The following is a 10,646-nucleotide window of genomic DNA, read 5'->3' on the forward strand; positions in this document are numbered from 1 at the left end:
AGACAAAAACCATACATCTCAATGTAAAGAGGAAGTTTTAGCTCAGTAAGTTGTATTCACTTTCTTTTGGAACTACTCAAACTTCAAATCTATGGCATTCATATCACACATATAGGAACATAACAAGAATTTCAGATAACTTCTGAAAATCATCTGAGGTGAAACAGTAGTACATTCAAAAGCATATATAGATGAGCCAGAATCAATATATTTGACCAATTATGTATTTATGGAAAAGTCTTGACAGAAACAAGAGGGGAAGAAATGAAAGAAGACTACTTCCAAAGAAAATAATTTATTCACCTTCTGTGCAAAAACTAAAATGCTATCACTTAAAATTTATTTTCTGATGATCGCTAATGTATAAGACCTAAGCAGAAACCTGGATGTAAGGTCACAAACGTAAGTTGTATTTTATTTGAAGAATTTAGATTAGGGATGTAGACCTAAAAGGCAAACATCCTCTGAGAAACTGACTTAGAATACTTTAGCTTTTAACAAGATGAAACATCAAAAATTGAAAATAATTTCGAACACAAGCTATGCCTTATTCTGAATAACAGTTGGGAACTTTAAATGCCCACTCTCCACTAAGACAGCCATTTCTCAAAGCAGTTCAGATTTCTGTGAGCTCAGCTCTAGACCATGAAGTCCTGCATCTCTTGTTTTCCACGTAAGTCATTTACTTCAGTTCAAATGTATTCACCACTGTTTGAAATTAGGTGTCTGCAAAATACATTATATAATGCTAAATAATTCCTGTTTACTTAAAATATTAGGTAGGGTTAATTGCCTTCCTTTTTTCTCAATGCACGTTTAACCTCTTATCTTTGGCTTCAGTGTTAATGTTTCCTGATGCCATCATATTTTGTTTATCATGGGAAGGTAAAGTTTCTGTGGTCTCAACAGGTACTGACACAGGCTTTGATTACTAATGCAATCTGGATTAATTTAATTCCAGTCAAATGAGCACTGACTGGCATCAGCACTTATAATTAGGACAGTTCTCAAAATGTACTCAGCCTCAAATATTTCCTTTGTTCATCTGCCCTATATTTATACAGGTAAACATCTAATAAAATTATACAAATTTAAATATAAAATAGTATTTATTTCCATAAAGGTAGATATTTTTATAGTTTCTACCCCAGTGTAAAAAGCAGATAAAAAAAATACAAAAGCATTACGCAACTTTCTTAACAGAAGTTGATCAATAACTAATTTGCCTAAATGAAGTGTAAAACAAGTGACTGCCACCACTGTATAAACCAGGGGATTATTACATTAGCAGTTTTTTTTTTCAATTTGATAATAATGATAGTAGCTTTATGTGTAGAAGTTCAAAATTTCATATTATAAAAGTAAACTTCCATCAATCATTTCCTAATTGTACAGTATTTTGACAGAAAGACAAGAATAAGTGAAGTTATAAAAGCTCAAAAATACATTTAAACCAACAGGGTTAAGAGGTAGATTACTCCTTGCCTATATTCCCAGACGTTTTCTGCTCCTTAAATTAGAAGGGGCTCATAAGGAAAACATCTGTCTGCTAGTAGGAAATATAAAGATATAAGGAATATGAATAAAAATACTATATCTTAGCTCCATCTCACCAATTTCTCGATCCCTGACATGGGGGAGATGTGTTGATAAATTCAGCATTACCTTTCCAGTTACCATTGTGTATATGATTATGGCTATGGCTGGGATAAATCTAGCTTTTTCTCAATTATCTCTTATAAGCTATTATTGTGCTGTGTTCCCAAATATTTTCAATTCTCTGCCTTTCCAATCAATGTGATTTTAGCATTTTATTATTCTGTATGTGCTCGGTGCATCTGACTAGTTTAGGTCACTTAATTGTAAGAAGCAGTGATGTGAGTCACAGTCAGATAAGAGAATTTAGCTGCCAGTAGCAAAGCTGAGTGAGATCTTTCATTCTGCTGAAGTGATGGAAAAATGTCAACTTAATGACTCTTCCAATAGACGGGATCCCTGGAGTGAGGAGATGCAGGACACAGCCCCTAGTTTATCTGAAGTGGACAAAGTTAACAAGACTGAAACATTAATCCGTGTTATCTAAGGTCACTTTAGTTCTAGGGTTGTATTTTTACCTTTCTAATTAATTATGACACTTAAAAACTGTTTGAAGAGGACTGTTTACCTATCATTCGAAGCACAGTTAATACACTGGTGAACAAGACTGACAAACTTATGCCACAGTGGTTAAGGCCATAAGCAAAAACAATACACAACTGTATATAATTTCAAGGACATATAAGTGCTATGAAGTAATTAAAACAGGGTAATGGTAAGGAAAAACAAAGGAGGTGGCTGAAATAGTGACATTTATACTAGAAGATGAAGAAGAAACAATGTAAGAATCTGGAGACAGTGTCTTTTAGATATAAGAAAATAATTTCCTACAATGGAAACCATGGTAAATTGAGAAGACAGAACAAAGTCCCATATGTCTACGGTTGCCAGATAGAGAAGTATAAAATTAGATCGGAGAGAAAGATGGGTCCAGTTGGTGTAGGACCATGGATCGCATGGAAAGATGTTCGCAACAGGAATTTACTGGAATGTCCTAATGAGCAGGAGAGCGGTCTGATCTCATGTGCATTTTGAGGAGACCATCTGCTGTATTGTAGAGGGTTAACTTTGGTTGGGCAAAAATGGAAGGAAGATTGTTAAGTACCTACAGCAAGGGACAATGTGTAAGAGGCTGCTCTCACTGAGTAGCTTGTTATGATGGGACGTAGGAAAAAAGCAAAGAATTTGAGCTGTATTTGCAGATAACACAGAAAGAACATGCCATTGTTTGGAGTAAGTGGTGTTAAGGGATAGAGGTAGAAGAATTAATCCTAGGGCTTTGGCCGGAGCAACTGGGTACATGGTGATATAATTTTGGAGAACGTAAAGTAAGGAGGAAATTCATTTTCATCATGTATGTACTCTAAAAATTATGTTCTTTAAACTTTAATCATAGATACATACATTTTCAGGGCAAGAAAAACGGTATAACTTCTCCTAAGGACACACCAGAAGTATTACTTAGCACAATTCATAAAAGGTCTGTTTCAAGAACACCCATCCTGCCACTGTCTCCAATTTACTAAGGACTGACACAAAAGCAGCATCTAGGTTTATCAATATGATAAACAGAAATGCATTCAAATATACACCATCAAGATTAATGCTAAAATAGCAATATTAACATTAAATCATATTTTCAATAACACTACTAATTACTAATTAAATATGTCTTCAGGGCCAAATTTTTCTGAATACTTTTATATACATTTTACTAGCCTTTTCAATTCTACTATTAGGCAGGGATAATTAGATTCATGTGACAATTGAGAAAACACCATGAGAAAATTTTAAATGTCTTGCTAATAAGTTAGTGGCAGATATGCTACAAAAATTCAGAAATGATGGCTACTAAACTTGTAAGTTTGGTTGAACAGCGTGTTGTAGTTTACTAAAATTTCTTCCTTGGAATGCCATCACACATCAGAGAACAAAAAGCAAGGTCAAAAGAAAAGAAAGGTAAGTCCCACTTATCACAAAAGTGTCCCATTTAACTTCTTAACTACAGATAAAATAGTACAGGTATCACTGTTCCAGAACACAGGTATCAAAATCCCAGAGGAGAAATAAAATGGCAAGAGTCGTATGATGATGAGGTGTTTTTTAGAGGATATTCAACAATGCCGATTCTCAACATTTCTACTCTAGTGAAATCAGACATAATGTGTTAAAAATGACTAATTTTTATTTGTTTTTTTAAAGTGACAATATGTTATCAACGGGAATGTGTTCACAGTAGTAAGTTATCTCAACTATTTCCACCATCTGGGTGGAGGAAGAGGAAGCGATTGTCTGATGGCAAATAAGAGGATGAAATCGTTTCCCGTCTATTTCTAATTCCATCAGACAAATGATTTGGAGACTTTCCCAATTTCAAATTCTTTATAACTGTTTCTTTCTAAGACTTGTTTTGTTGAGTCACAGTTCAATATTCCTGAAGGCCTTAATGTACTATTGTCCATGATAATAAGTATATTTACACATGTCAACTGTTCATAGTCTTTTGAGAAATCAGTTATCAGACAAAAGAAGAAATCACATCACCAAAAGTCTATCCAGCATCTAATCTTTTTATTTTTGGAAGAAAGACAATGTTTTTGTCAAGATTATTTAAAATTCAATTATTGATTATTATCAAATTAAAATTAAAACAGACAAGCATTTTTATTTCCAACAGGGAAAACTATTTTTTCCAAGAAGCCAAGTGTATTATCACTAACTTCTGGAATTTAATATTAAATATATTACCTTACAAATGTATTTAAATAAAAGTTTGTGTAACCTAGAATAAGGAGAGTCAAAAGATAATGCATTAAGCCTATGATGCAACTTGAATAATTTCTGTTAATATGTTGGGTAGCCAAAGTAAATTTTATTTTCTGTAGAGATATTCAATTGCTCCAGTCATTATTGATAGAGAATATTAATCATTGTCCAATTAAATTGTAGTGGCAACATTTCTAGAAATAATGTGACAGTAAGTGTGTCTATTATGTTCCTTAGATCAGTTTACCTTAAATTTCATTCAGTTCAATGACTCTAGTTTCACTGAAGTTTTAAATCTGGTACTACCATGTTTGCTCCTTTAAGATGCCATAAGAAACTTTAAAATCAGATTGTAAATTAGGAAAAAAGTCTTCTTATGATTTGAGATTTTCTTGAATCTTTACATCAATAAAATGTTTGAAAATTAAGCAAGGGCTTTCTAAATAATTAATTACTTCACCACACTGAATCTTTTACTGTTTGAACAATCTATATGTCATTAGATTCTTTAATTTTCATAGAATTTTTTTTCTAAAGCGCATTATATTTTCTTATTTGACATAGGCATTAATTAAATCCCCTATGGTCAGAGAATAGGCTGTATGATGGTAATTTGTTTGGTCATATAATGGGTATGAAAAACAAAATTTTAATAAGTGAAGGAAGAGTTTTCTGCAGGTTTTGGAATGTAGTGTTCATAATATGTAAAGTTATCAATAAATAAGTAAAGAAGTAAATTCACTATGTATTCAAACAGTATATATCATTAATGTATTCTTCAACCTGATTTATCAGTCATTTAAAAAGATTGGTTAACTATGATTGTATTCCCATCAATATCCCCCTTTATCTCTGTTAGTAATTCTTGTATGTACTTAAGTGCTCCTATATTGGGTGCATATATATTAACGAGTGTAATATCTTCATCTTGTATCACTCCTTTAATCATTATAAAATGTCCTTCTTTATCTTTCTTTATGGCCTTTGTTTTAAAGTCTATTTTGTCTGAAATCAGAAAAAAACAATGGATCAATGAGGAAATCAAAGCTGAAATTAAAAAATACCTTGAGACAAATGATAAGGAAAGCACAACCACTCAAAACCTATGGGACACAGCAAAGGCAGTGCTAAGAGGGAAGTTTATAGCGATACAGGCCTTCCTTAAAAAGAACAATCTCAAATAAACAAGTTAACCCACCACCTCAATCAATTAGAAAAAGAAGAACAAAAAGCCCCAAAAAGCAGCAGAAGGAAGGAAATAATAAAGATCAGAGAGGAATTAAATACAATAGAGATTAACAAGACCATAGAAAAAAATCAACCGAACCAAAAGCTGGTTTTTTGAAAAAAGTAAATAAAATCAACAAACCTCTGGCCAAACTCACAAAGAAGAAAAAAGAGAGAGCACAAATTAGCAAAATAAGAAAGGAAAATGGAGAAATTACAACAAACAAAATAGAAATACAGAATATCATACGAGAATATTATGAAAAACTATATGGAACCAAACTGGATAACCTAGAGGAGATGGACAAGTTTCTGGAAACATACTGTCCACCAACACTGAATCAAGAAGAAACTGAACACTTGAACAATCCGATCACTAGAAAGGAAATAGAAATAGCAATTAAAAACCTCCCTACAAATAAAAGTCCAGGACCGGATGGATTCACCGGGGAATTCTACCAAACATATAAAGAAGAACTCATACCAGTCCTTCTCAAACTCTTCCAGACGACTGAAAAGGAGGGAATACTCCCAAACTCATTCTATGAAGCCACCATCACCCTGATACCAAAACCAGGCAAAGACACTACAAAAAAAGAGAATTATAGGCCAATATCACTGATGAACATAGACGCCAAAATCCTCACCAAAATTTTGGCAAATAGAATCCAACAACACATAAAAAAGATTATACATCATGACCAAGTGGGGTTCATCCCAGGGACACAAGGCTGGTTCAACATATGCAAATCAATCAATGTAATACATCACATCAACAAGAGAAAGGACAAAAACCACATGATCATCTCAATCGATGCAGAAAAAGCATTTGATAAAATTCAACATCCATTTATGATAAAAACTCTCGCCAAAGTGGGTATAGACAGAACATATCTCAACATAATAAAATCTATATATGACAAACCTACAGCCAGCATAGTACTCAATGGTGAAAAACTCAAAAGCTTCCCGCTAAAATCTGGGACAAGGCAAGGATGCCCACTATCACCACTCCTATTCAACATAGTCCTGGAAGTCCTAGCCACAGCAATCAGGCAAGAGAGAGAAATAAAAGGGATCCAAATTGGAAAAGAAGAGGTAAAAGTGACATTATATGCTGATGACATGTTACTATATATAGAAAACCCTAAAAGGTCCACACAAAAGCTACTAGAGCTGATTGAAGAATTCAGCAAGGTAGCAGGTTACAAAATTAACATTCAAAAATCAGTTGCATTTCTTTACACTAATGATAAATCAACAGAAAAAGAAAGTAAAGAAACAATCCCCTTTAAAATAGCACCCAAAGTAATAAAATATCTGGGAATAAATCTAACCAAGGAGGTGAAAGAATTATACACAGAAAACTATAAACCATTGATGAAGGAAATTAAAGAAGACTTTAAAAAATGGAAAGATATTCCATGCTCCTAGATTGGAAGAATGAATATTGTTAAAATGGTCACACTGCCCAAGGCAATCTACAGATTTAATGCAATCCCTATCCAAATACCCAGGACATATTTCACAGAACTAGAACAAATCATAATGAAATTTATATGGAACCATCAAAGACCTAGAATTACCAAAGCATTACTGAAGAGAAAGAAAGAGGCTGGAGGAATAACTCTCCCAGACTTCAGACAATACTATAGAGCTACAGTCATCAAGACAGCATGGTATTGGTACCAAAACAGACATATAGACCAAATGGAACCGAATAGAGAGCCCAGAAATGAACCCACAAACTTTTGGTCAACTCATCTTCGACAAAGGAGGCAAGAATATACAATGGAATAAAGACAGTCTCTTCAGCAAATGGTGTTGGGAAAACTGGACAGCAGCATGTAAAACAATGAAGCTAGAACACTCCCTTACACCATATACAAAAATCAACTCAAAATGGATTAAAGACTTAAACATAAGACAAGATACAATAAGCCTCCTAGAGGAAAACATAGGCAAAACATTATCTGACATACATTTCAAAAATTTTCTCCTAGAAGAAATAAAAGCAAGAATAAACAAATGGGACCTAATGAAACTTACAAGCTTCTGCACAGCAAAGGAAACCAGAAGTAAAACAAGAAGAAAACCTACGGAATGGGAGAAAATGTTTGCAAGTGAAACCGACAAAGGCTTCATCTCCAGAATAGATAAGCAGCTCATACGACTCAATAAGAAAAAAATAAACAACCCAATCCAAAAATGGGCAGAAGACCTAAACAAGCAATTCTCCAAGGAAGACATACAAATGATCCAAAAGCACATGAAAAAATGCTCAATATCACTAATTATCAGAGAAATGCAAATCAAAACTACAATGAGGTATCACCTCACACCAGTCAGAATGGCCGTCATTCAAAAATCCACAAATGACAAATGCTGGAGAGGCTGTGGAGAAAGGGGAACCCTCCTACACTGCTGGTGGGAATGCAGTTTGGTGCAGCCACTGTGGAAAACAGTGTGGAGATTCCTCAAAAGACTAGGAATAGACTTACCATATGACCCAGGAATCCCACTCCTGGGCTTGTATCCAGAAGGAAATCTACTTCAGGATGACACCTGCACCCCAATGTTCATAGCAGCACTATTTACAATAGCCAAAGCATGGAAACAGCCTAAATGTCCATCAACAGGTGACTGGATAAAGAAGAGGTGGTATATTTATACAATGGAATACTACTCAGCCATAAAAACCGACAACATAATGCCATTTGCAGCAACATGGATGCTCCTGGAGAATGTCATGCTAAGTGAAGTAAGCCAGAAAGAGAAAGAAAAATACCATATGAGATTGCTCATATGTGGAATCTAAAAAACAAAAACAAAAACAAAGCATAAATACAGGACAGAAATAGACTCATGGACAGAGAATACAGACTTGTGGTTACCAGGGGGGTAGAGGGTGGGAAGGGATAGACTGGGATTTTAAAATTGTAGAATAGATAAACAAGATTACACTGTATAGCACAGGGAAATATACACAAAATGTTATGATAAATTACAGAGAAAAAAATGTGACAATGAGTGTGTATATGTCCATGAATGACTGAAAAATTGTGCTGAACACTGGAATTTGACACAACATTGTAAAATGATTATAAATCAATAAAAAATGTTTAAAAAATAAAAATAAAAACAATAAAAAGATTGGTTAAATTTTTCAATTATATGTGTTACTTTTCAGACTTCTCTTTTTAATACTGTCAATATCTTTGGGGGTTTTTAGTATATATATTTGTATTGAAGTACAGTCAGTTTACAATGTGTCAATTTCTGGTGTACAGCATTAATACTTCAGTCATACATGAACAGACATATATTTATTTTCAGTCTTTTTTCAATGTAAGTTACTATAAGATATAGAATATCATCCCAGGTGCTATACAGTATGAACTTATTGTTTAATATCTTTGTTTTAAAGAATCTAAGCCTATATTATTGGGATCATAAAATTTTAGGAATGGGCTTCTGTTGATTGACACTTAAATCATTATCATCCCAAATAACACATGTATTCTTAAGATTTATCTTGTTGTAGAGTCACAGAACCTTCAATCCATTAGTGTTTACAATATAGAACTTAATGTTTTTGTTCTTTTTAATCTGTATTGTTATAGTATTCCTTGTAACCAGTATATAGCTGGGTGAGTAGTTTTAGTCTCATTTGGAAATCTTTGACTTAAAAGAAGTCTATTTTTAGGTAAGTTTAGACATTCCAAAAGATAGGAGAACAGTAAAGAGATGCTGTTTGCCTTTACCCAGTTTCCTTCATATTAACATTGCACATTTATCAAAGAAATGGCTTAAAACCCAGCTCACTGAGGAAAATCTCCTCCCTGTCGTGAACTTTAGTTCCTCCACACATTGTTTCTTCCACAGCTCACCAATGTCTTTAGAAATATGACATTTCAATGTTTCCATTTATTTCTAGTAATTGAAGGAGGAACAAACTGTTGCCTGATGCTACCTGCAATACCCTATCAGAAAACAAAATGTATTCAAATTCAGACTCGTTGAGGTTCAGAAATCTTTCCATATTACCTAATAGTGAATTAACAGTATATGGAAAAACATCTTAGATTCCTGTGAAATATTTCCAAAGGTAATACGTAGTAAATCAAAAGATAAATAAGATTTTTCACATGATTAAGTACTATTATTTTTCACAGAAAAAATGATACCAACTTTTTATTAGTTGGTATATAATGAAGCAGTATTTCCAACCATGCAAGCAGGGATGCAGGTGCTTATTTCCCACTCTTCACTAGGTTTGCCCAGCAATCAAGGCTTGGATATGAAACGTGGATTGACAAGGAAAGTGCTTTTGTAACCACTACACCACCAAACCTCATACACTTTCCACAGGAATCACAAGTAAGCCTCTTTGTAAGTAGAGCCAGTTATTTCTAATTTAAGAAGATTCCTTAGGTGTTACGAATAACACGAATAATCTCTCCTGCGTCTTCTTCACCTTCTGCAAGAGGCCTGAAATGCCCTAGAAAAGGCTTGTGTATTTAGGTTCAATACATTATTGTTTTGATGTGAAAATACCACATAAGATAGTAAACACACCATTACCAAAGCAATTTTGTTTGTGGGGACAAGGTGCATGATGAACAGATGTGGGCTGGTAAGACTAGACAAGAGAAGAAAAAGGAAACATTTGAAAGCAATGAGAAAGGAGGACTAGTAAGAGAGGATGGATGCGCTAAAGCAGATCTTTAACATCACCCAAAGTGGTAGCAACCTGGGTCTTACTGGCAAACTCATCCGTCAGTAGCTAAATTTCCAATAGTTCTAAGAAAAGACTTAAGTTTTAGCCTGGGATGATAGATGCAGAATAGTAACAAGAAATCCAAAATATAAAGATAAGTGAAATCTTTCCTGCCAATGATCTTTAGAATAAAATGGAAACAGTTCCATAACAGGCACAAAAATATGGTGCAAAGCCAAATTCTTTTGGTTTTATTGAGGTCTCCTGAGGCACTGAACATATGCTGGAATGAGTGGATTGCAGAATTGAAGTAGCATTAACCATGAAAAGGGGAATT

This window comes from Vicugna pacos, chromosome 1 (genome assembly GCF_048564905.1).
Source record: "Vicugna pacos chromosome 1, VicPac4, whole genome shotgun sequence".
In the NCBI taxonomy this organism is placed as follows: domain Eukaryota; kingdom Metazoa; phylum Chordata; class Mammalia; order Artiodactyla; family Camelidae; genus Vicugna; species Vicugna pacos.